This window comes from Uloborus diversus, chromosome 5 (assembly GCF_026930045.1).
Source record: "Uloborus diversus isolate 005 chromosome 5, Udiv.v.3.1, whole genome shotgun sequence".
In the NCBI taxonomy this organism is placed as follows: Eukaryota; Metazoa; Arthropoda; class Arachnida; order Araneae; family Uloboridae; genus Uloborus; species Uloborus diversus.
The window spans coordinates 47,000,583-47,026,564 of NC_072735.1; positions in this window are offsets into that span (position 1 = coordinate 47,000,583).

Sequence of the window (25,982 nt, forward strand, 5' to 3'; positions counted from 1 at the left end):
ATTGGCGACAGGGTGATTGTTAAATTTGTGGAATTCAAAGATTTTATCACTGAAATCTCAGCTGAAGGTGAATATACTGAGAAGTTTGCTACAAAATCATCTGCCAAATTATCCTATGTGTTCCCCAAGAGAGACAACATTGATGTTGTGCAGGCATCACAAAGTTGTAAAAATACTACCTCAGCCAAAACGCAAGTCTTTGCCAATGCGTCTTTTGTTCATAAATTTGGTTCTGTAAACATTTTTTGTGGTTGTTTTGGATTAAAGTTTTTATCCTCCAATGCAATTATACTCAATTAAAAAAAAAATTCTCCATTAGTTAGTGTAGTTCAACTTTAAACAGCATATACCCATTTTACCCCGGTGTATACCCATTTTACCCCGAAGCACGGGGTAAAATGGGTATACACAGGGGTAAAATAGGTATACCCCTTTACACTAAATTTAAAGTAAAAAGTTAACACAAACAATGTCCAACTTATACCTAAGATACACAATGTATAGAATATTGAACAAAAACACAATTATATTTCATGATATTTCTGCAATGGGTCACTGAAATCAAAAATGCTGTTTTTTATACCCATTTTACCCCGAGTGACCCTATGCAGTGCAGTAAAAATGGGTTGTATTTTTGCACAACGAACTTTTTAACATCAATCAAGTTCATGTGCAGTGAAGAAAGCGCAAAAGAAAAAAAAAAGAAGAAGAAGAAGAATACATAACTATAATAAATAAGTAAACCGAAATAAACTATAAGTTAAACTTTGAAATTATTCGGAAGCAAAAAAAAAAAAAAAAAAAAAGTACTGTTTTTTTTTTTTTTTTTTTTTTTTTTGCTTGCTGCGGAAAGACATGTTCCTGACTTTACTCGCGGATAATTTGCCCGCAGATAATCGGGAGTTGACTGCATTCAGAGGCACACAGATGGGTGGTTATGGAAACTCATTATGGGCTTCCAAAATTCTCTTTTCAGTAAATGTTGACTCCAGACGATTTGGAGTGAGTATTGCAATATTGCAAACATTTTTTTTTAAAAGATGCCTAGTCTCTTCTCATTAGATATAGGTATGTATGCATACGCCTTTTTTTCTAATCATTCTGTAAATTCAGAATTTCCTTCCTCGCAAAAGTTAAGGTTCAAAGCGTCCCTGTGATCACTCTTTTGTTAATCAAATAAAAAAAAAGTTTATTTTTTTTCTCACAAGAATTGCACAACTCATTGACGATTAACTCTAAAATCAAACTTAATCCTTTAATTATGAGACTATTTCTAACAGCATAACTTTTTAAAACATAAATTAAATGCATTAGTCTGAAAGGTTTCCTGACGTTTTGAAAACAAATGGTCTTTGGTTACACTCTGTTGTAGCTGGCATTGTTCTAGTTGACAATGCATTATCAAATTGAAGGACTTCATGTTCCTTGATGAAGAGCCGTTAACACATTTTTGCAAGGAAATTGTCAAAATTTATCGGTCAGAGAGCTTTTGTTGCTTTCATTGATGAATGATTTTTTTAATGATTCTATCGCTCAGTTCATCGAAAAGAAAAGGAAGAATCTGAAGTTGAAACGATTATTTACCCACAACAGCTTCTTTGGGAAGTAAATGGGGTATGGGCTGGGGTAAAAAGGAAAATTTTTGTTTGCTAACAACGACTCATGAAATTGAGATTTTCACATCCATGTATTCTCAGAAAACTATGCACAAAATTATATCACTCAATTCCTCCAAAGGAAAGTGAAGGAGCTAAAATACAAATGAGGTAGTTAGAAGCAAAGGGATGTAAGTACCAAATTTAAAATTTTGGAGATAACCTGTAGTGGATAGTGTTGCACCTTGGGATACTGCTGATTTCTTAGAATTTATTTTTAGCAGCCATGTTTTTTTGTAATATCTAATAGTAACCTTCACCACTAAATGGTTTCATAGAAACAATCAGTATCAAATGAGCTAAATTGATGATTTTGTGAGAGAAAGAAAACTTTATGACTCCATAAAGTTTCCTCCATAAAGAAAGGTAAATATTTTCTTTATTTTCATTTCACTTTCTGTCTTTGTATTTGTAAAACTTATCAACTGAATTTTATATTGTTATAAAGCAGAAGTACTTTAAATATTCTGCGTATGAGAAAATAATGATAATGCATCTAGATTGACCCCACCATTTTGGTTTTTCTTAAACCACTTGGTGATTGTACCTTGAGACAGCCAAACAATTGTACTTTAAGACACGTTTCAATGTACAACATACGCATGGTTCAGAATACTTAAGATATGTTTAGGATAGTGGAAAATGTTATAATATAAGGTAGTACTTTAAACACATTTAATGTTTAATAATAATTCATTATTCATGATTGATTTCATTACCATGAAAAATTTTTTTTTTTTTTTTTTTTTGTTTTTTGGTGCAAAATTAGTTCATGTATAAATGTCATGTTCAAACCTATATGGCTGTTTCCTGAATCATGAACAGTTTCCCATGGTACAACAGGATGTGTCCCAAGGTACATTATTCAAATCGAAATACATGTATATTTAGATGTCCAGCAAAAGGTATACAATTTATAAATTTTTACAAATAATTGATTTTTTTTCTATATATATTTTTTAAAATATAAGGTAAAATTTAGTTATTAAGCTGAAAAATAATAAACAGTGAATTACATAATTAGCGTTAAATAGAAATTTTTGTTCTCTTTCCATGATTAAGTCTCCCACATAGTAGGGTAGACCAGGGCACATTTACGAGGGTTTTTTTCAATGAATTTTCAAATTTTTATATTTGAACCTAGGAAATTTTAGACACTGTGGTTTTAAAAAGCAGTTAATTAAGTCAAAATTTGTATATTCAGTTGTTGCTTAACTTGTGTTTTTAACCGTAAGAAAAATGTTTTTTGAGTCCATGTCGGTTGCGTAAACTTGTCCCGAAAATGGAGCAAGTTTACGCACCGAGTGGGGCACGTTCACGCATATTAAAATTATATTAAATAGTAAGTGGAATAGATTTATTAACGAAATTTAAATATTTTATTTATCTTAAAACACTTTAAAAAAATAAAATCACAAATAATTAATTAAAGATCATTTTATAGGCTAAACTAAAATCATAGGACTTATTGCCAATTAAAAACAAAAACTATTGAGTCATCTTCTTCATCACTGTGAGATTTTACTAACAAAAATGAAGTATTTCTTTGCGCATACTTGTCTTGGGACTGCGTTTTGACATTTAAGACGTTGAACCCTGTCTTGTCCTTTTCTCGATTGGTTGTGTGCTTTTAAACAATTGATACAAGCGCAATTCTCTACTTCGTAAACAGAATCGTTCATTAGTTTCCTTTTTGCAGAGTGTACCAAATTTTCCCTGTCGCCGGTTTCGGTTTCACACTTTTTTCTTTGATATCTTCTATTTCTGCTTAAATAGAAACTTGTAAATTTTAAAGTAATTTCTCTTTTTTGTTTTGTTTTGCCCATTTTGTTTCTTTTCTTTGTAGCTTCTAACTGCTCTTGTCTGAGGGCTTCTTTAATCGGCGTATCAGTTAGCATTGTGAGCATCCTCTTTTTTTTTTCCTTTTCATGATTCCTAAGCTTTGTCCTATTTCAAATGGTCTCAGTTGGGGCAGTCCATTTGTGATGATGTGAAACGCTTACTGAGAAAAATACTTGGATTATTGATAAGCTTTATCATTATTTTGACATCTAACGTGGTTCTGTTTGAACGTAATGTCTTACCATCTTTAAAATAAAGAAAATGTATCATAGGTTGAATAGTGTATAAAGTTAAAGCTGAACAAGCATGAACATATCACTCTATAATTGTAAGTTATAAGATAGGAATCTTTTACTCAATTTTAAATGAATGGTTATTTTTAAAATTAAATAAGCTGAAAATACTAAAGGTTTGAAACAGTACAGAGCGAAAAACGCGTCCGAGGTACATTTAAAAATAAGACAGAGTAGTAAGACACAATAAGAACGTGCGTAAATGTGCCCCGTCGGCAAGTTTGATTTATTTTTACCGAGCGAAAAAAATAATAACTTTTCTGTCCATACAATTGCAATTCTCAAAAAAATGTAAAATTCTGCTATTTTTTATGTGTTTATTTGTTTTTAACAAAGTATTATTTATTCACAATAAGCTTCAAAACGTTCAACACAAAATTTACTCGGCTTGGTAGAAAACAGATTTTCCAATCCACATGTTAAACAGAAGCTCGAATGATGCTCAAAAACTTGTGAGAATATTTGCTAGGGTGCAGCATCAATCTGCTATGATTGTGGCTCTCCAGTTATAACTAGTGATTTTCCGGATATCCGTGTCCGTATCCCTATCCGCGGATATCCGAGGGAAAATAAAGATCTGTATCCGTATCCGTTACTTCTTTGACGGATCTTAAACGGATCATTTCTATTCTAAAAATTTTTAAATATTTGAATAAAAGACTCTTAAATTTCGTTTAAATTAGGTTTTATTCCCTATTTAAATTATAAAATATCTTTTCAGAAGGTAATTTGTATCCCCCCCCCCCCCGTTGCAAAAAGGAAGGGGAAATAAATTTTAAAAGTGTGTATCAGTGTGTCTTTTTGTGGCATTGTAGCTCCTAAAAGATGAACCGATTTTGATAGTTCATTTTTCGTTCAAAAAGTGACTTCATTGAAAATGTTCTTAGATTGGCCTCGTTTTTGTAGAACTTTAATTACCGGAGAGATTAATTAAAAATCGACTTAACGTTTTTCACATTAAGGGTAGTAAAAATTTACCCGTACGTTGAAAATGTTCGCCCTAATTGAAAGAAAGTTTTCTGCGTTTGATATTAATTTGAAACTTTCAACTTATATACATTAAGGAGCTATAATCTTGTAAAGTAAATTTTAAAGGCAATTCTAAGCCTTTATACGCGTAATTGTAGCAATTTCATAGTCGGAAGATAAAAAGAAAAAACTCAATCATTTAAAATTTTTACCTGCTGTCAGCTCATATTTGTTAACAAATGTGTAATCTGACCTGCGAAATTCATCTTAATATGAGGTCAGCTCTTAGAGACATGTTTTTTTTTTTTTTTTAATTTTGAATTTAATATCAGTTTTTGTTATTGATTTGGGGTTTCTGTTATTCTTCATTTTTGTTTTTCTCAGCATCCTTCAAAATAAGTGAGACTAAATTCTCTATTTACTGCTTGTAAAGGTGTTCCCGGCTCTGCATTTCATCGGTCGGAGTAAGTTCGGTGGAATGGGTCAGCGCTGCATTCATGCTGCAATAAAATGCAAAAAATTATTTCTAGCCTGTCCAATAGCAGCTTTACACTCTTGCTCTTGTATCCTACATCTACCAAGTAAGATAGAAATAATTTTTCTCATTCCATCTAAGCATTAATGGAGTGCTGGCCCATTTCTTCCAACCCTCCCTTAATTTTAATGGAGATTTCTTTAAAGAGTAAATCATAGTTTTGATTATATTTTTGCCGCAGTTGACATTTTTTGAAGAAACTGCCATTATTCTGACGGAAATACCTTCCGTAACAAATTTTACACTTGGATAGTTAAATTGGGTTAATTTTTTTTTTTTTTTTGAGTTCCGTATCCGTATCCGTATCCGCGGATCTTGACACCAATGATCCGGATCCGGATCCGTATCCGCGGATCTACTTTTTTAACGATACGGCACATCACTAGTTATAACTCGTTTTTGAAAAAGGGCTCTGCGTAAACGTAGCCAATGCGTAAACGTGCGGCGGTCTACCCTACTCAAAGAAATGGATTTTTTTTAATTTAAATTATTTTTTATCATTTTAAATATATTATTTTTTATTGTTCATATACAAATGCTGCTTTAAAAATGAGTTCGCCAATTATTTTTTAGCTTGATATTTTATTTAAATTTAGATGTAATTTTTCAAAAAATAAATGGAAAAAATCAATTTTCTGAAAAAAATTATAAATTTTAGGCCTCAAGCTGGACAGTTGAATATTTTTTAATTTAGATAAATATGCATGTGGGGTTATAGGGTTAAAATTTTATCAACATAAGATTTCGAACTTCCGATTTTTTTTTTTTTTTCTTTTTCTTTTCATTCGGCCTGGGGCAGTCTGGTTCACTTTTAGGCGCAAGTTGTTGCCGTTGTTCAAATAAAAAGAAACTTTTTACCCGACTGCGCGTGCGCGACGCAAAGGAGGATAATGTGTTTATCAGTCCATGTATTTATGTCTGTTCCTATGTGGCGTTCTACAGGCTAAACGCCCTGGCCAATTTTGGTAATTCTTACGACAATCGATTTGTCTTAACCTTGGGAGTGTCACCAAACACATGACAGTAATCAAAAGTACTATTTCAAAAACCAGTTGCCATTTTGTCAGTTTGGGATTGGCGCACGCTGAGTGTCGCACACTTTGTCGCACGCTACCTACGTGCGACAAATGCAGGTAGTGTTCACTGCCTGAATTTTTTGTTTACTAAGTCTATAATTGGGATCAAATTTGACGGGGTTCCTTGAATCAGAAAGAAATGGGCCCCGCCTGTTGATCCTTCTATTCTGCTTTTGAATTTATGATTTGTCTTATCTGTGTACAGTTATAAAACTATTTCAACGGTGCAGTTATTCAGTAGGACTCGACCGATGCATCGGCCTGGCCGATGCATCGGCGCCGATGGTTCAACAATTTAGCCATCGGCATCGGTATCGGCGGCCGATGCTAACTTGCGGGAAACATCGGCCCATCGGCCCTTAAAAACATCAAAAAGCCGATGAAATTGGCCGATGTTTTTGGGAAAAAAAAGGACCTTTTCTGTTTTACTTTTTAATACAAAGTAAATGGAGTTGTTGTTTTCATATAAAATTATTTACTTAAATTTCAGTATGAATTTCTATTTTTAGTCATCCCTAGAAGAGTTTTTAATACTACATTCAGGTACCAAACAAGTTAATTATTGCGTTGCTTCTTGCAGCAGGATGTACGTATGTATTTGTCGTAAGTCATAACTCAAAAATGATAATCTGTAGAAGGTTAAAGTTTCGTATGTGGGGTCTGCGGACGCTCCAGTTGTGCACTTCCCTTTTTGTTTTCGATCGGGTGTTCTGAAAAGCCTGTTTACTCGTTTTTTGTGGCTATTAATTACTTATTTCAGTGCAAAACTAATATAGTGTCTCAAACAGACGATCATTTGGTGATATATTGCCGAATTGGAGACAATGGAAACAAATATAAGATGGCGAAACCGGTTTTGTTTCATTTTGTTAGGTTCCCGTTGAACCGACGGTAATTTTTAATTTTTCGATATTTGTAATATGAATCACAGTAATGCAGTCTTTTCTGTATCGCTTCGACGGAGTTACAAGTTTGGGGCCCGTCGAAATACATTTTGGGGATCACAGAAGTTGTAAAACTTTTATCATTCTCACTTTTGTAACTCCTTCGGTGGCCCTATGGTTATGGGGCCTCTCGCGCAATTGCAACATTTGCTATATTTTAAATTCGCCATTGCACGTCAAAACAAACTCGGGTGCAAGTTTTGAAAGGGTTTTCTGCTCGATGTTTATGATTATTTTGAACTCTTTTTTTACGACTATTTTTTGAATTTCCGAGAACACTTGCGTGCCCCTCCTCCCACTCCCTCAATTTCTGAAATTAAGCTCTAGTTGTACTTCTGAGTTGTTTAAAACTAACACCATTCATAAAATTGGAGATTTTTTTTTTTCAAACTTTATCTATTGTTTAGAAAGAATTTAGGGCATTAATGTAATAAATTGATAAAAGACGTTTTGAATGATGACATAATTCGGAAATCAAAGGGACTTATGAATTTTTTTTTTTTTTTTTTTTTTTTTTTTTTTCAGAACTGCTGAAGTAGATTCAGAAACTCTTCCGAGGCGTTGGTGGTAGCTGTTCTGTATTAAAAAAATGAGGTTGGGGCCGAAGTGTGATTTACTCCAAAATCAGAGGGTGACCTTTACTCCAAAATCAGAGGGTGACCCCCCTAACCCTACCTCGTCGTTTCAAGCATTTCTTAACTATTTAGCGATTATTTATTTTCGTCAAGAAATGTCATTTTGCGTATTTCTCATACTTGTTTCACCTATATTTCGTAATGCGCCATCTCTTTTGCATCATTAATAGCGATCGATTTTTTTTCCGTTGTAAGTAACTATTTTTATGTATTTATATAAAATCAATGAATAAGTTATTTTCGTTTTTTTATAGAAAAGTTTCAAAAATTTTCTATTATGCAATTTTTCAAATTTCAGAAAATTATTGTTAAATTGAAAAATTTAATTTGAACTTGTTTTTAAAGCTTCATAAAAGATTAAACAATCAAATTGTTCAATACTATTTGTGCAAACATCAGATCAAGTAGTATTATTAACTAAATACATATACAGTAAATATTGAGTTTGTTTATTGTACCTGCGTTTTAAGAACCTTGCTCTTTTCATGGCTATTTTTTTTTCAGCAAAATGTATGTCACTGTTATAGCTTTTATGAAAAATGCAAACTTTTCTATTCATAAATTTTAAATAAGTATAAAAATATTACTATTTTGATTTAATATTGTAATTTATCTGTTACCTTTTTTGTTTAATTTGATGACTAAAAAATGTCTACGTGCAATCTTTCCACTTTAATTGCGTAATTTGTTGACGGTTTCATAGTTCTATTCTTATTTTTTTTTTTGAATGATTAAACAATGTAATTTAATTTTTTTAAACTATGTTTAGTGTACCTAAATCCATACATTATTACAACATTACTGAAATCTTAGTTATATGCTCAATTAAAAAAAAAAACCAAATCAATTGGTTATTAAACAGTCTCTTTGTTTTTCTTCCTTCTTTTTTTTAGCTATTGTTCTTTCTCTTTCATCATACAGCAGTCAAAAAAGGAGAACATGACTACACCCTATACAGATTGTACGTAGTACGATGCAAAAGTTCGGGGACAAACTATATAAAATCTTACCCAGAATAGTTCACATTACCGAAGCACATCCACCTTCAAAAGGTCGCCTTAAGGAACTATGTACTTCTGCCAGTGTTCATATAACTTTTGGAAACACTTCTGGAAGCCATTTTTTGCTACCTTCTATGATGCAGCTTCATCTTCTCCTGACGGAAAAAGCGGCGTCTATGCAAATGTTTTTTTGCTGGGAACAGGTAAAAGTCACATGGAGCTAAGTCCGACGAAACGTTATGTTATTTGTTTGTCATATCAGAGTATTGACCAATCGAACCGTGCATCCTCAACATGAAAGTCGCCTTCTTCCCCACGATGAAGTTAAAGCAGCAGCGCAAGAGGCCTTACAGGAATTTGCGAAAAATGTCTTCCAGGAGTGCTTCTAAAAGCTATACGAACGTTGGTAGAAGTGCATAATCGTTCAAGGTGATTATTTTGTAGATAGATATATGCTTCGGTAATGTGAACTATTCAGGGTTAGGTTTTATACAACTTGATTTCGAACTTTTAGATCATACTACGTACGTATTTACCATACTTTACCGAAATTTTAGACCATACTACGTATGAGTTTTCAATTTACTATTTCATAACGTTTTTGAGTGACGCAAGTTTACGTGCATGAAGACATCACAAGAGTATTTTCGATAATTAACTGAGGAGGCGTTCAAAATGGATATTTGGTTATCTATATGTTCTTAGGTACATATGTATGTACAGATGTGCCGAAAAAACTTGTGAAGTATAAATTTGGGGATAGTAAAATAGAAATTTAGGTCGAAATCTGATTTTTTTTTTTTTTTTTTTTTGTGGTTACAATTCTTTATTCGTAGAAAGGAAGTAAAGTGAAATGAATCGTTGATCCTTTAAATCCCTGACAATCTTATCAATTTATTTCTGTTTGATTTTTTTTTTTTTTTGCCATCGGCCAACGGCATCGGCCATCGGCCATCGGCAATCGGCCATTTGGATTAAAACAATCGGCCATCGGCCATCTTTGAACAATCGGCCAACAATCGGCATTTGCCCATTGGCCAAAAAATGCCATCGGTCGCGCCCTATTATTCAGTAGTACTTAATACATTCTAAACCACTGGTTTATGCATTTTTCTTTTTAGTTTTTTTTTTTTTTGGTTTTTACGCAGTCGGGTTTTTTGTTTTTATTTAATAATTATTTATTGTATTCAGTGTTTGGGGGAGAAATTCGTAGTTTCGTTTTATTTTGAAAGTACATTTATTCATTTTTAAATTTATTTCACTGTAACAGGGGAAAAAAACAAACGATTTTTTTTCTTTTTTGAAATAATATATTTATTTTAATGAACTTATTATTTTTCATTTTCTTTCTCTCTTTTTGAAAGCGATAAAAGATTTTTTCGAAGAAAAAAATATATTAGCTGCTTCGTTCAAAGAGCGCTTCTACTTTACTTGTTCGCGCATTTATTTTTTACGCATCCATTTCTTCAGATAAGCAAGGCATAAATTATTTCTAGAAATCAGATTGAAGTTTTTAAAAGTTATGTTTGAAATAATTTGCGATTTCAGCGAATTTTGGGACTACTGATCAGGTACTAGAAAATCGATATTGGTATACGGGAAAGTAAGCTCTTTCGGACTTGGACGGAACTTTTTGTTTTATTTTAAATATTCATCAGTTATTTATTCTTCTGAACTACTTAAGATTAAAGAAAAGAGAAAAAAGACAATTCCAGTATTTGTGGATTCTGTTTAAGCGTATTCTCACAAATACACTTTCATTTTGAAACAGGAATTTTATTTATTAACTTTTATTATTGTCTTTCGATAGGAACATATTTTTAGGGAATATTCCAAGAAAAAAAGAAAGGCTTTTTATTTTAAACACTAAATAAATGTTTTATAACGCATTGATCGACAGATGGCAGCACTACAAATCACTTCTTAAACGTTATTTTTAAATTAAATTTATTTTATTCTGAAAAGGTTTTGGCTGAAAAAAAAAATGAATGAGCATAATTCTGATTCCCAAATGTGTTTTAAAAATTACGGCAATCTTTTCATTATTGATCAATTGAACTATAATTCCCAGACTACAGCACATTAGATCCACCGTTGCTATCATTTTTGTCAGCGCAGTTGCTGCCATCTATTAGCAATAGAAGCTACATAAGGTTTTTAAAAAAATAATTTGTACTTTTTTTTTCTTTAACATAACATCAAAACAAAACAAATATAAAAGCAGGAGACCCTCCGCTGTCCCTCCCGCGAGCTTCCAATTAGAGGCCTTTCTGACCTCTCAAAAAGTTTCCCTATGCGTAAAATTTTGTTGGCAATCTGGCAAATTTGGATAGAAAATTGACACGTTGATATTTTTTTTTCTTTGTTTTAATATTTTCAATTGTTTTAAATGACGCGTAAAATTGCAATTCCATTTGAAAAATTTAAAATTTTTTCCCTCCTAAAAATTTTAGGATTAGCTTCATAAAATGTCACAATGATCGATTTCTTTGCCGTTGCAATTTTATTACGGCCGTTACTTGTTTTATATTTTAAGTAATCTTAAACGAATGAAATTACCTACTATTGAAACGTATAGTGCTTTAACCATGGAGATTGGTTTTCTCAGTCAAATTGCAGAAAGTTTAAGTTTTATACTTTTAATGTAAATACTCTTAAGCCAGTAAAAAAAAAAAAAAAAAAATCCAGGAAAAGAAAAATACATAAAGTTTTTTTTTTTTTTTGAAGACTAAGTAAAATATAATGTGTGAACATGCAGAAAAATACAGCAGTTTGAAATTTCTATATATATTTTTTTTCATTAAAAAAATCGTGTTAAAATTTTATCAATTCTTGCGCCAAATGTATAATATTAGGCAGTGTGAAACAAAGGGATGTAAGTGGACATTTTCCAGTTTTGAGAAGAATGTGTTTGAGAGATTTTCCAGGGTAGGCTTTCATTGAATTTTCCCCCTAAATCATGCTGTACAGTAGCACCCACCAGGGCTACTAGTACTATCCATTGCTCAAAGACAGAGGAAAGGTTCAACTAGCGTTTGTACTGGTTATCTCCATTTTTTTAATTTTGCCACTTACATCCCTTTACTTCTCACTGCCTCATGTTCTTTGCAACTATTTTTGTTTACCCAATGACTACGTAAATTGGTTGCAGCCTCAGAGTGTTTACTACTTCAGGTGTTTCCAACTTAAGCATGAAATGATGATTTAAAGCAAACGAAAATTACAAGAGAAAAAAATACAGCACATATAATCACATGAGGATAGGAGACAGAGAGATGCACACAACAATTTCAATATTTATATCGATAAACAGATGTACGTTATCTGTATTTTACTCAAGAACGAGCTGATGTGTGCATCACATGACTTCCTTTTCCTCCAATTTAATGTCATTTCCCCATTACTGGCAATTTTAATGTGATTCAATAGTTTACTTTCTAAATATCAAAAATAGTGGTCAAATGGAAACCAAATAAAAAAAAATTGCCAAACTTGTCGCTAAATTGGCGACCAAAGACTGGCGATATACCGCCAAGTGCCCGCCAAATAATAACAGCACTTGAGTATACATCGAAATTTACAATGATTTCTCCCCAAAAAGGGGCAAAAGACCTCTTTAGAATCACCCGAATGCAACCAAAAAGGGAGGTGCACAACTAGACCCTACTAGGAGTCTACGTACCGAATTTCAACTTTCTAGAACATACCATTCTTTAGTTATGCGACATACATTCGCAGATACATACATACGCACATACAAATATACGTACATACGGACGTCACGAGAAAACTCGTTGTAATTAACTCGAGAATCGTCATTATAAATATGGCACTTAGCCACGTGTGGTCGAGTCGAAAAAAAACTCGGTATTCATTCGGGGGTGAGTAAAATGGAAATTAAGGTCGATTTTTAAATGAAAATTTTTTTGCGAATACAATGCTTCCTTTTTTGTAAAAGGAAGTAAAAAATAATTACTTACATAGAAAATGAAAAATAGTAACTATTGCGCTCTTAAGATAAGTCTTTCCGAATGCGACGATAATACACCGGAAATTAATATTGTAGTTTTTTGTTATTACTAAGTGCTATGAGCTGAAAATCAAAATTATCAGAACTTCCCGAATAATGGGAACGTCCCAATCCCAGACAAAACTTCCAAACCAACACTGCCGTGACTGTTCGCTATATTCGAAGGTATTTTTGTTTAAATATATAAAACCGTTACGTAAAAGCTAAAAAAAGTTCTCATTGCAGCTCATTAAATGGCAACATTTGCGAATTGAACAGTAATTGCACATAGCTGTAGTATAGACTAGATGCACAACTTCACAGCGAAAGCCACTAGCCGCCATTGAACACGCGAAACTTGAAATAGACGGGCAAAAGCGTAGTCTATTTAGCATGCAACGCTGTTTGCATCCTCTCAGGCTACGGCAAATTACATGCGCTTTTCGAACATTTGCCCGTCTATACTATGTACCGTCTATACTCGTTGCCCATGGAACCGGTTTCTAGTTGTGTATCTAAATGGTACTACATCTATGTGATTACAGCTAAAAATGGCACTCGTTACAGCTAGCTGATGTGGCTCGACATATAGCGCTTTCAAAGACTAAAACTGAAATAATGGAAAAAAAAAGACACTTTGCTTAAATGGCAAATGCAGCCATAAATTTTATTTTAAATTGCTGACATAATTTCGTTTCACAAATAAATATCTTATATAATTAAACTTTGAGCGTATGTATCTATGTATGTACCTATGTAAGTATCTATGTCCAAGTTACTTCTCCCGAACGCCAGTGAACTTACCATGAAACCAGGTTATTTTCCCGTCTTTATGTTTGGGTATTTAACATAATTATCCGATAATAATTAGCAGAGATATAAATTAAAAACCATTTACTATGACACTTTTGATTTTAACATAAAATCCCTACTTTTCGAAGGCTTTCCTCCATTCAAATTATTATTCATAGACCACGGGACGAAATCTGTATCGTGTCTAGTCGTTTACCATGCCTTGTAACTACGTGAATTTTTGTATTTGCCATCGTATGAATATCCTTAACAAGAAAATACAATGTTCCCAACCCAAAACTTGCACATTTTTTTGCAAACGAAAAACGAATAATGTTAAAATCGATCGAGTGAGATGCAAAGGGATGTAAGTGGACATTTTCAAGTTCTGTGTAAAACGTGTTTAAGGAAAAAGTCCTTGGTAGGCGTTCATTGATTTTTTTTTCTAAATCATGCTGTATAGCAGAATTTATTAGAGCTACTAGTACTATCTTGCCCAAAGACAGAGAAAGAGATTTGTACTGGTTATCTCCAAATTTTAAATTTTATCACTCACATCCCTTTGCATCTCACTTCCTCAAATGATAAAATGCTAGAATGAGCCAAGTTTGTAATCACTACGTACAAACCACAATCATTTTACGAAGCAAAAAAACATTTTTTTTTTTTTTACATTTACTAACTTTTTCACAAATACAAATGCATAAAAATAAAACTACTCAAAAATAATGACATTATATATATATTTTTTTTGTTCAAGTTTCAAAACTTTACTAAAGACATAATGATCCATTTCTAATAATTACGATCAATTCTTTCTTCCGAAAAATTTATGTCAGGATAACAAAAATAATGGTGTCGAAAAATGCTGTTTTCATGTTCCTTCCTTCAAAATTTACGATAGTCATAAATTAAACGAAATGGCGTTTCCCCCAGATTTCATTATTCTGTTTGCTCTGTAAGCGAAATCAATTTATTAAGCTGGTTTCAGATTAGAATTGCGTACAGGAAGTAGTACTTGTTTTGGTTTATTTTTATCGCCGTAAAATATTCAAGCGTTGAAGTTTATTTTGCGAAAACCATGATTTACGGAATTGTTGGATATCTGTAAAATAAATATTTTATTAGTCAAGTTATTGTTTGCTCCTCATTGCTTTGGCAAAGCAATGAGGGTCACGTTTTCCAATTCTTAAGATAGAATTATTTCTTTAAGAATTTGTGGCAATTGCATGTCAGGTGATTTTTTTTTTTTTTTTTTTTTTGCTTTTGGAGAAGTTTTATGTCAGAAATCTCTTTATTTACTTATCCCCCCCCCCCTCTGGAGGTTGACTGGCCCAATCCCCCCCCCCTCACCACACATTTATTTTGTTTGAAAAAAACATAAGTTGGAGCTAGTGAACGTCGATATCATTGAAAAAATAAATGCCACATTTTAATTTGGAGTTAAATGAAAATGTAAAGCAACTTTCAGAAAGATAAGTACATGTTTTATATAGAGTTGGTTGGGTTAAGTGGGTCACCCCCCTAAAACGGAAATATGGAAAAAGTTTTCAAACTTTTTTGCACTGATCTTGTTAAATTTCATCACAGTGATTGATTTTACACATATTTGGGATTCGTGGAATTTTTTTCTAGGTCATAGCAGTAAAAAAAAAAAAAAAAAAAAAAAAAAAAAAAAAAAAAACCTTTTTTGGCGAATTCAAGCAACATTTTTCAAAGAAGTGTTTCCAGGTTATATTTTATTATTTCTAATGATAATTACTTTTTCACGCATATTTTAACTTAAGTTCATACAGCAACAAGAATTTTTGTACAAAATGTTATTAATAAGTGTTTAAGAGGAGGGGTATCCCTTTCCCCATACATTTTTGATATACGGGGTAAGTGGGTCCCAATATATTAATGGGGATTTCAAAATCAAAAGCAAATCTGATTAAATATTTGTATTGGTGAAATACAAGACGACTATTATGACTTGGTAGGAATTGATGTTTCAACTACAAAAACTGCTAAAGCTGATGATTATGTATTTGTGAAACATACGTGAAAGAAAATCCTTAAGATTTAAGTGTGTCTAACGTTGGAAGTTGATGAGACAAATTGAAAAATACTGTTGAATTTGCAAGAACGAATAAAAATAGTAACACTTTTTATTGGCGTAGTGCACATTATGTTGGAATAATTACTGAGGATGAGGCGATAATGTTTCTTCCGTAGTCGAATTTACATAGACGCAGAGTCACTTAGTGTTTCCAATTTCTTTTTCAACTTATAGTTTTGGCAAATTTACTCGAATTGATATTATTCAACTCTATTACGTTCATTAAACATACCTTTATATTCAAAAAATCAGTAATCCAACGTCAGAATGCACAAATATTGCAAAATATTGCAGACACGTGTTTCGGTGTTATCCGAGAAAAGCTTTTCTCAGATGACTTTTCATCCAGAAGCTCACATTTCTTTGCATTGAAAAAGGTGTTCCTTGTAACACCGAAACACGTGTCTGCAATATTTTGCAATATTTGTGCATTCTGACGTTGGATTACTGATTTTTTGAATTTTCAGCACAAAGGTATTTATTCGTTATACCTTTATATGTAAAAGTAAAATATATACTTATAGACTTTCTATAAATTTCACAAATAAATTGTTTGAATTGTTTTCCGTGATACGAAATTAAAAGAAGTAAATATCTCATAAATGGATGCCTTTCCAAAAAGAAAAAAAATGCCACTAAAAATGTACTTTATAATGAAAAGATCCCCTTACCCCCCTTTTTTTAGATATGCTTCATTTAAATTTAAATAAAGTGGGGGGTGACCCACTATCCCCTTACGATGGGATAAGTGGGACATCAACCCGATTTTTTTAAAAAATCATAATCGTTAAGAATATTTTAAGCATTTTTTGAAAAAATAATGATAAACTTTTGTTTATTAATAATGTCCAAGATAATGTAAGACAATAAGTTTAAATCTTTTTTGTTTCAAAACCTTTGTATAAGGTTATAAGAATGTCACATTCTCAAAAGGGGTTCCACTTACCCCCAAACAGTCCTACTATTTATTTCTTTTAAATTGGAACCCGGGGAGAAAATTTAAAAAATTCAATTAAAAAAAAATAAAATAAGAATGAAAGAAAAGCAAAATATGAACTTTATTTTTTTTTCGTTTTCGTTTTAATTTTCGACCTTTGCTGACTTTTTTTTTTTTTACATTTTCTCTTTCAAACATTCATCGCCTCTCTATCGCCCCTCATTAATTTAGGAGGCTCAAAATGAGTTCCTTGAGGAACCAAATTACCTGTTTGAGGGCGATAGTCTCTTGGTTTGGAACTAGTTATTTTATTAATGTTGCCCTCGGGCTATTTAGTTAAGACGAAGCTGATCCATTTGCGACTCTTGTGTAATTGAACTTTATTGCAATAAAATCTTGAAATATTTCTTTTTAACTGCATCCATAGCTAAAGTATTTTTTAGAGCATAAGCTGTGTAAAGAAAATAAGCAAAGTACACCTAACTTTTCTACAAAGCAAAATATTTTAAGCACAAATAACAAAGCAGTAATGCATAAATGTGTGCGAGCTACTTTTCATTTCCTTCTGTTGGCCAGAGGAAAAATAAAGCTTTTTCCAGCATAGCTAATAATTCAACAGAGCTTTTATCAGTAAAGGATATCTGTCTAAAAAAGTTACATCCCATTTTCATTTGATTATTGAGTGAATAAAGCCTTGAGCAATAAGATTAACTAGTTGTGAGCTACATGTGATTTTTTCTGGTTTTGTACTAGAACAATAGCAATAGCAGAAACATTTTTACAATCTTTAAAAAAAAAATCTTTTATTGCAGCTATTATATTTGATGGTAATTCAATCAATGAGGAAATATGTGCTGTTTTACATCTTTTACATCTACTATGTTGTTTAAAAAAAATCATGATTTTAGTTCTGTCAATTTTAAATGTAAATCATTGATATTTCTCGTCCGGAACTGAGACTTAGAAATATATTTATACACTGTCTAAATGTCCAAAAGTAATCTACTGTACTAGTTCCATCTTTTCTAGTTATCTACTGAATAACACCATTGATTTATTTTTCGTTATAACGCTGAAAATGTTAAATAGTTAATGTAGTTATTTATTAAAATGTCAAGTCTTTTTTTCTTAAAAAATATGAATTAAAAATATTTATTGTTTCATCAATTGCTAATTGTCTTTTAAACAATAAAAAAAAACGTTATTGCATATTTCCACAAAAAATAAATAAAATAAAAAATAAATAAAGAAAGAAATAAAAATGAAGTGGCAGAATTAAAATATCATTAAGTTTTACAACCTTAAATGAAAACATAAGTGTATTGGATTAGATTAAAAGAAAGTAGTGTTTTTCCAAAAAAAAAAAAAGATTTATTCCACTTGAGTTTAAATTATTAATTTTCTAATCCGCTTAATATACTTTCAAGTTAAAAATAAACCTCATCTGAAGATGAATGCTTCAAAAGAATAATTTTTCACTTCAAATGTAGACAAATATTTTTTTTTTCGCTTTTTGTTCTTTAATTAATGAAAGGTCAAAAACATTAGAGTATAAATGATAAAAAACCCTTTTGGAAAACCACTGTTTTTACGGAATTGTTCATTATTATATTAATAAACTCTACAATTTTTAATCTCCCTTTTCATTTAAAAATTGAGAAACATATGCTTCTTTTTACGCACTATAAAAACATTTCATTGTATTACTAAGATGAAAGGCCATTATGTGGTCAGAACGTTCATTATTTTAGGACTAATTAGCTAATATGAATTGCAAATGAGAAATTGCTCTAACCAGGAAACATCACGATCAAGGAAATTCAAAAAAATTCCAAATTGGTGGCATTCGAAAGAGCATTGGAAAACATGTTTATAGCACTGAAACTACGTGCCCTCGTGACCACGTTATCGAAATATGAGGTCTTAAAAATTGCCGAAATTTTTAGTAAAGTCGCCAAATTTAGCGAGTTTTGTTCAGAAATGGAGGATACGGCGCGAATTCAACATCTGCATCTGACAAGACATTTCACTTCCATATTTGGTCACCACCAAAGCGCGTGAGAAATATCGCATTAATTCTTTACTCGGGGGGTGACTACCATGGCGCGGTGCAAATTAAAATATACTGCAGTGAGAGGTTCCCCGAGCTTAAACTTTTGGGAAAGCAAAAATTATCAATTTACCGAAAGAAAATTCAAATTTTGCCGAGCGATAAAATACGAGTATGCGCAAATAATAATGTATGAGAAGTGACTTTCGGGAGTTAAAAAATTGTAATTATGTCCTCTAATTTGCCGAACTGTCAGACGAACTTTGTCGAAAAAGGAAAATTTTTGGGAGGTCACAGTGGCCTCCCATCAGTGCGCTCCTAACTGCAGTCAACAAGAACGACCTCCTATTACTGCGACTCTGTCATAGGGTTCGAGCACAAAATCTCGTTTAAAATTCCACAGATGTAATGATATTTTAGCATCCAATAGAACGTATTAACTTAATACATTTGAATATACCGTTCAAAGTTTAAACTTTTTTGCTATTCTTAAGACTGTCTGTTAAAAAACTGATGTTTAAAACTTTTATGCTTCTGCGGGTGAAATATTTAAACTGAAAGACTTTATTCGATGATGAAACTGTTTTGAAAAAAATATGATAACCAGAGAGAAACGGTAAACACACTTTAAAGTCTTTTTTTTTTTTTTTGAAAAGTCGTAAGTCTGAAGTCTTCAACAGTATCTAAATACGAAGGAAACGACATTTTTAAAGATTTCAAACCATGTTCTCAAATAAAAAGAAAAACGATTTCTGTCAGTTATTTCCAGTGTGTTTTTCGTTATGTGTATCGTTTTCAAGTTATGTGTAAGCCCTCTAACAAGTCAAATAAAAAAAAGAACTGTATTAATTTTTATTTTGATCCGTATTTGAATTCCCTTTTAACGTGAAACATAATTGGTAAAAGTGACTTAGGTATTTTAAAAAATAACTAAATAACATGCAATATGATATGCATTTACGTTATAGCGACTTTCAGTTGCAGTGACAGACTTTTTCGAACTACATGGGTTGTTGCAATGAACGTCGACTATAAAATTTTTGATAAGAATCTGTTATGAAGTAATTTCCGACATCGTTAGTTTTGCTGTGCAAATTTTTGACATTTACTATCCGTTGTTTTCTTTTTTTTTTAATTATTATTTTTTTTATTTTAAATTAAAAATTAAACATTTTCGCTAGCAGTGGTCAGACAATAAAACTTAATGAATGATAACTTTTGAAAAAATAAATAAGAGCTGGGATACTACAATCCATGATCATTTTCTTTCAACATCAAAATCTATCCATTTTATTTTCAATATATAAGCTTTAATAAGCATGTTTTTTTTTACTTATTCATATTAATTCTCGTACATAATTATTAATTACTTACAACACATTTCATAACAAGAGTACAAACTTAAATTAGTTAAGTAAAACACACTTGAAATGCACTTAAATTCTGAAATGCATTATTATCACGATTACAAAGTTAAATCCTACGTTCAATTTCGTTATAAAGTTGTAGCTCCTCTGGATAAAGCTCTCTAGTTTCCATTTCACAGGCTTCATAGTTACTTTTTAATTTTACACACACAAGTAAAGGATTAATTCGGAACATCGTTTACGCGCTTTGCAGATGACCAGAAATGGGAATGAGAGTCTTGCTAGACGCAGGCGATGAAATCACGTGGTATTTTCCATTTCTTGCCAAGTCTTTAAATTTGGCGAATTTTCGTAAGATTTCGACAGACTTTGACCCCTCATATCTCAAAAACAAAAGGACGAGGGCACACAATATTTGGGTCAAATTTTTTTCTAAAGATACTCTTTCGAATGCGACCATTTTTAACTTTTTTCATGATTACTGAGCTCGTGATGTTTCCTGGTAAGGGTAACTTATTTTTCCAGCTTTTGTTTTTTATTTAAAGTAAAAGGATATATAGCGCTTAATATTTTTATCTGTTTTACTCTGGATTAGTTTAAATAGATGGAAAAGGACGTGAGTACTTGAGTTATTATGAGATCACTCTGACTAGCACTTCCATTACGTGTTAAAAAAAACCTCCCGAGAAAAAATAATTATTAATAACTGGAAAATCGCCCGTCAAGGTGCCTTAACCGGTGAAAATTGCTTCTAGATTTGAACGAAGCAATTGCCTGTTTAGTGATATTTTGATAGTTGAAGTTTTCACCCTCACTCCAGTGGATTAACCATAAACTATAGTAGATAGCATTCATTGTTGACCACTTTTTTATTTCTGCTATCTCCTAAAATGATAGTCTTATCAGTAAAACAGTAAAGGGAGGAAACCAGTTTAGGAGGCAGAAATTTTAGTGTTTTTCGGGAATTTTTTTCAACAAGGAAGGAATAATCAGAATTTGTTCAAACTTTAAAGATATTTTATTCATATTTTAAAGTACACTTTGTAATTTTTTCAAGTCATTTCTGCCAGGAATAGAAGAGTTAGAAGATGATGTCCATGGATGGCCATCAGAGCTTGTTGCTGGCGAGCATTCCTGAAGTCACAATTTTTATCTGTAATCATTACAATTTTTTCTATAGTTAAGAGTCATTTTTTTTAAGCTTGGACACTTTTGATAGTTGATGTCTTCGATTTTCGTAAAAATTTCAGGATGTGTTAGTGGTACTATGATAAGAAAAAGTGAAGTTTATTTTTTTAAAAAACTGATTTGTTTGCCCTTGAGTAGAGGTCAAAGTTTAAGAACGTGAGAAAAAAGAGCTTAATATATGATTGCTTTGCTTCAAAACCAATGGGTGTAGCAAGCCAATTTTTTTTATGTGGATACTACTTGATACTAGGTACATGCTAGCCGAAATATTTTGGTCTCTCATTCATGGCTTTGAGGGCAAAGGTCAATTGAAAATGCTATTTTTTAAACTTTTTTTGCCCTGTTTGGGCCCGGATATCTGCTAAAGCCGTGAGTAACCCTCGAAAATAAGTATATACCTAACTACTCACCACAGTATAGTACTAAGAAAAACATGAAATAGCATGGGTTACTCTTTGCTTTAGCAGTTAAACGGTCTCAAAGTCGATGATTTTTTAAAAATAGCCAAGTTTAGACGTCAATAACTCTGATCGCGACGCATCAACAACTTTGGGACACAGCTGTAGTTATAGTCGAAGTGGTCTATTTTAAGGTCCAGGTTAGAAACCCATGGCAACTAATAAACTTTTTTAGTTACACGGTCTCAAAGTTGAAAATTTGATCTATAATTTCAAGTTTTTTTTTCAATTACTCTATGACTGATGAGTTAGTAACTTCGAGAAACAGTTGTAATCATACCCTAAGTGATGTAGTTGATGTAGATGACGTCAAGACAGCGTGATTTTAAATTTTGTTTCGATATGGTTAACTGTCGTTTATAAGTATTTAAAAATAGTTCTTTATTTTTCTTGAAGCCCAATCTATGTAGTTGAAGAATTAAAAAAACATAAATGCCGCTGTGAACCGTTGCTTTTTCCTTTGATTTTTTAACCTAGAAAAGCATATTTTTGCCCATTAAGGTCATGGTTAGCCTTATCAGCCCAGTGTCCTCACTAGGACACCGGGTGATGGGGTGGAGGATATGATCCTGTCTTGCCTACGCTAAACATATGTCTACGAACTGTGCTGAGTGACCAAAAATCATAAAATGCCAATTTATCAGTGTCTTAAATGTGACAATTGTACTTTCACCTTTCCGCTGAAGGAAATTTGATTTTTTTTACAAGTTTATTGAACGTGTCAAATGTGTTTTAATATGCTATCCTATTGGCAACAGAGAATGGTTTCTTTTCGGAGGTTTTTTTTTTCAGAGTTGGAGACCAATGTTCCTAGTTTAGCCAATTTGCCTTTCTTTTTTAGAACAGTGTAGGAAAACATAATTGAAAATTATATTTTTTCCATGGAAATATGTTATCTAATGAATGTGCAAAAGTTGGAGTAGTCAATCATAAATGAGGTCACGAACTTAGGATGGCCTTGTTTGGTGCACTAAGCATATTTTTTGTACTTCTCATATGCAACTTAGGGGTAAAGTAAAATATCACACCTGAACAATAGCGGTCCACTAATACAGTGGTTTTTTTTTCTGTTAAAAAAGAAAAAAAGTAAATCAGCACGAAAATAGGTCTCAAACATTTTCTACCTTGATTCTTTGCCCACAATTTTCAGAAAATATTTTATTTGACTAACGAGAAAAAAATTATATTGATTATTTTTTGAAACTTGAATCAATTTTTGTCTACCTTACTTTCAATTGAACATATTTTGTTAAACTATATACAGTTTGTTACTAAACCACGTGCTATGTCTCATTAAAATAGTACAACTATTTGAACACTAGTACTTGTAAACTACTTAAATGAAAAAATAGTTGTTTAACATTAAAAAAAAGCAGTACCTTACCTTTACACAATATCTGGCCAACATTCTCTCTGCTAAAAATTTAAAAAAAGCTGGTTGTTGATAGATTTTGTTTTGAATGCTCCGCCTTTCAAAGCTTCGGTTCAGTGTTGTTTGTTTAAAATGGCTACATCAGCCACTACTATCCGGTTTTATAGGTTTTACATATAATTTAATGAAGCCATCTATAAAATAAAGTACGAAACTTTTAAAAAAAATCAGAAATACATTTTAAAAAGGGAGAAAACTCAACACGTGCCATTAACTATATTGAACAAGTAAAAGTTCGAATTAAAAATATATTTTTTTGAAATTTTAAAAGTGTCATGGGTATGAAGCAGATTCTAAAACTACATCACTTGGAGCACAATTACAGCTGTGTCTGAAAGTCTTGTTTTCGTGGATTAGCTTAGTTGAAACTTGACACTTTATGTTAAAATTATCATTTTTGTGAGACCGTTTAATTAAGCAAGATGATTAGATCCCAAAGTTTTCTGGCCTGAGTCTAAAACTATATCACTTTGAATGTAATTACAGATGTTTTTCTAAGTTACTAACTCACCAATCATAGAGTAATTGAAAAAAAAAAAAGAAATTATAGCTCAAATTTTCAACTTTGAGGCCGTATAACTAAAAAAGTTTATTAATTGCCATGGGTTTCTAACCTGGACCTTAAAATAGACCACTTGGACTATAACTAAAGCTGTGTCCCAAAGTTGTTGATGCGTCGCGATCAGAGCTATTGACGTCTAAACTTGGCTATTTTTAAAAAATTATCGACTTTGAGACCGTTTAACTACTAAAGCCAAGAGTAACCCATGATATTTCATGTTTTTCTTAGTACTATACTGTGGTGAGTAGTTAGGTATATACTTATTTCCGAGGGTTACTCACGGCTTTAGCAGATATCCGGGCCCAAACAAGGCAAAAAAAGTAAAAAAAATAGCATTTTCAATTGACCTTTGCCCTCAAAGCCATGAATGAGCGACCAAAATATTTCGGCTGGCATGTACCTAGTATCAAGTAGTATCCACAAAAAAAAAATTGGCTTGGTACACTCATTGGTTTTGAAGCAAAGGAATCATATATTAAGCTCTTTTTTCTCACGTCCTTAAACTTTGACCTCCACTGAATTGCCAACAAGTCAAATTTGAGAAGAAAGAAGCTACACTTTGTCTTATCACAATACTAGCAACATATTCTGAAAATTTCAGGAAAATCGAAGGTGTCAACTATCAGGCTCCCATTCACTTTGTCCAGCTTTAAAAAAAATGACTCTTAACAACATATTTCCTCAGAATATGAACCTAATTCTGTTCTAAAAAAAATGTAACATTTCATGCTTTTGAGGTGTTTGATCACAAAATTCACGTTTTTCTACCATTTTTGCTCACTTTTTTCGCATTAAAAAGTATTTTTAATAATAATATCATCCCAGAATTAGGTTCATATAGAATGTAATTGAATAAAGAATATTCACACAAAATTTCAGAACGATTGACCTATTACATTTTGCGCTAGAATGCACACCAGTTGAAAAAAGTCGTTTCGAGAAAAAACGCGATTGAAAAAAAAAAAAAAAAAAAAAACTCCTGTTAACATTTTCCAATCTTCACAGTTTTTTAAGTGCTCATAGCATTGGAACTAAACCGAATTTTGAATTGAAATTTTGTCAACATATTCTTGAATAGTTCTACTAACATTTTATGACATAAAAAACAAATAGATTTTTCGACCCGTCTAAACTGGTTCTGCCCCTTAAGTTACCGGATCCAGTTCAGTCTCGTCAAAGTAAAGCATTTCCCTACACGTCAAACATTACCAACAATTATTATAAAATTAGCATGCTAAGGCGCGAGTTTTATTGTTGATGACGTCACGAGCGTTACTCGATCAGTGAATTCGCGACTATATACATGAGGATGGTAAAAATAAATATTGCCGTGGACAGGTAATACGTGGACAGGTCAGTATCTGTCGAAATGAGTTTTTCATATGAGCCATTCCATTTCAGATCAGGCAGGGTCTGTCACATGACCATCACCGATTTTTTTGGAAAAATTACAGTTTTTACAACTAAGGGACATATGAAATATCCCAAAAGGATTTTGCAAGAAATTTTTTTTTTTCTTCAGTTATAGCCTATTAAAATTCTGCACAAAATCCGCCATTTTGGAAAAAACCGCCAAAACACTCCATTTCAAATGGACATTATTTCAAAAGTATTTAACTTATTTGAATAATTCTTTTTTCAAAAAAAAAAATAAGGACCCATATATCCTTCAGACATCGTTTTTAAAAGTTTAGTTAGGTTTTTTGATAAAGAAAAAAAATCATTTTTGTCGCGAAAAAAACTGCATTTTTACCGATTTTATGATTTTTTTTTCTCCATGAAAAAAAAGTTTTTTTTTACTAAACGGAGATGGCAGTCTAAAGCCCTTATATGATAGTTTCATAACATATTTTATTATAATCCTTGGATGCATACAGCCTCGGAAATAAAATTTGAAATTTTAAAAATTTTCAAAAATTAGCGATTTTTGAAGTGATTTTATTAAAAAAACCCATTTTTTAAAAATCTAAAAATTGGTTCATTTGAACCCCATATAATGCTTAACAAGTGGGTAGACACCGCATCCCGTATTTTTTCCCATAAAATGTTTTATGATTTTTTGAAAGTGACCTTATCGCCCATGGCATGCATGTAAAATAAAAATTTCTAATAATTTCAGTCACTGAAAATCTGATG